The 3120-nt window shown below is 39.4% G+C and overlaps 1 protein-coding gene across 2 annotated transcripts in view; it reads right to left on the bottom strand.

The window, feature by feature from the left end:
* Positions 1 to 3120, bottom strand: part of LOC109355113 (transmembrane protein 184 homolog DDB_G0279555-like) — a 26493-nt gene that overhangs the window by 22248 nt on the left and 1125 nt on the right. The window lies entirely within an intron of this gene.

Raw genomic sequence — 3120 nt, 5'->3', positions numbered from 1 at the left:
AATTTGTTGAAACCTCTAGACAGTTAGCAGATATTTTCACCAAGCCCCTTCCACGGGATACTTTCTATGTTCTAAGGAGAGAACTTGGAATTCTTGATGAACAATATCTTCATTAAAACTGTTTAGATGTTTTGCTTTATGTCTTGTCTCTATATGTTTATTTGTCTCTTGTTTTAAATGATATATGTTGAAATGCAAAATTATATCTCATGATAACTTCTTTTCGTGATTACAAATGTTTAGATTAATTCGTCAAAATGCATGCATAAGTGCTAAAGAGTTGAAACCGTTCTGCTAGCTAAAAACCATTTTTTACCGTGTTTAATCGATTAAACACTTAGTGTTAATCGATTAAACACTTAGTGTTAATCGATTATCTGGGCACCATTTTCTGAAAAATCAATTTTTACATGATTTTAATCGATTAACCATACCCGTTAATCGATTAAAACTAGCAGTTTAAATGCAGACAGCACCTCGGTTTCACGCTTTTTCGGCATTTTTCTCCATCTCCTCTTGTTTTTGAGTCTCTGAAATTGTAACTCAACTGACCCAAGTGCACTAAGCTAGATAAACCTCACCCTAACCCTCTCAAACTCCCTAGAAATCTCAAATTATCATCCATATTCCACTACATTCCCATTTTCCCCAAATCAAACCCTAGGTTAGGTTTGCCCACTCCTTATCTACTCAGTCCAACATCAATTCGGGTTCTACATTAAAATGGAGCAAGGTTGCGCAAAAAGGTTCAAAACTCTTGCCAATCATGGACGAAGACCGGAAGGTGGCTCATCCTCTACTTAGGACCGTGGTGACCCATTTTACTCGCTCATTTTGCAAGAGACCCATTTGGCAAAGTTCCAAGGACGCAAACCCACTTATGAGGCAAAGAAGATGGATAGAATTCCTCAAAGATTATGATTTCGATCTCCAGTACCACCAAGGAAAAGCAAATGTGGTAGCTGACGCATTAAGTAGGAAGTCTTTGAATATCTCGATGATGATGGTTAGCGAGATGAAACTGATAGAAGAATTCAGAGATTTGAATCTAGCGGTTTAAGTTGGACCTAAGAGTTTGATTTGTGGCATGCTCACCATAACGAATGAGTTCATGGAACGATTGAAAGGTTTTTAAAATTCGGACTCAAAACTACAAGAGAAGAAAAGACTGTTGGTCGAAGGAAAAGCTCCCGAATTTCAGATTGGGACTGATGGGGCACTCAAGTGCAAAAATAGAGTTTGCGTTCCAAGAGACCCTGATTTGAGGATGGCAACTTGGACGAAGCACACCATAGCAAGTTGAGTATTCACCCGGGAACTACCAAGATGTATCAAGATTTGAAGAAAGCACACCGGAGCAAGTTGAGTATTCACCCGGGAACTACCAAGATGTATCAAGATTTGAAGAAAATGTTCTGGTGGTCAGGGATGAAGAAAGAGGTAGCCGAGTATGTTTCCCGTTGCTTGACATGCCAGAAAGCGAAGATTGAACACAAGCGACCTGGTGGGGAACTACAACCATTAGATATTCCGGTTTGGAAATGGGACAACATTTTAATGGATTTCGTGAGTGGATTTCCGAAGACTCAGAAGGGTTATGATGCTGTTTGGGTAATTGTGGACCGTTTGACCAAGACAACCCACTTTCTGCCTATCAACTTGAAGTACTCTTTAGAGAGATTGGCGGAGTTGTACATTAAAGAGATTGTCCGATTGCATGGCATTCCCACAAATATCATCTCGGATAGAGATCCACGTTTCACTTCCAAGTTCTGGAATGGTTTGCAATCAGCTTTGGGGACTAAGTTAAGCATGAGTTCAGCTTATCACCCGCAGACTGATGGTCAATCAGAAAGGACGATCCAATCATTGGAGGATCTTCTTAGAGCATGTGTGTTGGAGAACCCAGGAAGTTGGGTTGATCATCTACATTTGATCGAGTTCACATACAATAACAGCTTCCATTCATGTATCTGTATGGCGCCGTATGAAGCTTTGTATGGCAGGAAATGCAGAACGCCGTTATGCTGGTTTGAAACGGGGGAGAATTTGATTTTAGGACCCGATGTGGTTCAACAAACGACGGATAAGATTCGAATGATAAGGGAGAACATGAAGACAGCTCAGAGCAGACAGAAGAGCTATTATGACAAGAGGAGGAACCCTCTCAGTTTTGAAGAAGGCGATCATGTATTCATGAGGGTGGTTCCGACAACTGGTATTGGCAGGTTATTAAAAGCCCGTAAGCTTACCCAAAAATTCATTGGACCTTACCAAATCCTTAGGAAAGTTGGACCAGTAGCTTACCAAATAGCCTTACCACCTTTTTTGTCCAATCTACACAACGTTTTTCATGTGTCACAACTTAGAAAATACATTAATGACCGGTCGCACATAATCAAACCCGATTCTTCAATTCAGTTAAAGGATAATCTTACGTATGAAACATTACTGATAAGGATCAGTGATCGGAGTATCAAGACTCTTCGAGGGAAAGAAATCGCATTGGTTAAGGTCATATGGAGTCAAGCGAATGGCGAAGATGCGACTTGGGAGGTCGAGGATGCGATGAGAGAATCCTATCCCCATCTGTTTGAGTGAGAGGTATGCTCTATTTTCGAGGACGGAAATCTTTTAATGGGCGGAGGATTGTAACACCGCAAATTTTACGATTTTGAATTATAAGATTTTATTGATTGTAAGACTTTCAATGACAAATGATGATTCAAGGATATTCAACATTGAATCGGATGCACGAAAGCAATTAAAATCATTTTAAATCTCAAGTTTTATCTTCGTGTAAAAAGTTATTTCGTAAGTATAATTATTTTCGTTAGTTAACTAATTAACGTTATTTTGGCATAATGAAGAGTTCGAGAGGAGATCGGATCAAGTAAGCTCACCTGCAAACAGAGAACCTAATGACACGAAACGCTCAGGTGAGGAAGAATACATCGTGACATAGTGGTGTCCGAATATGACACCCAAATCTCCTAAACTATCTCAAAAGTTTGGAGTTATCTTTGTGTATTAAGAAAACCCGTACTTAATCAATTACTTTGTGTGTATGGATTTTGTACGGATACTTTCTTAATTTGTATGATTAGGATAGCTTAAAAT

The sequence above is a fragment of the Lupinus angustifolius genome, chromosome LG08 (genome assembly GCF_001865875.1).
Source record: "Lupinus angustifolius cultivar Tanjil chromosome LG08, LupAngTanjil_v1.0, whole genome shotgun sequence".
In the NCBI taxonomy this organism is placed as follows: domain Eukaryota; kingdom Viridiplantae; phylum Streptophyta; class Magnoliopsida; order Fabales; family Fabaceae; genus Lupinus; species Lupinus angustifolius.
The sequence above is the reverse complement of the archived record's forward strand: the minus strand, read 5'-3'. Positions and strand labels throughout refer to the sequence as shown.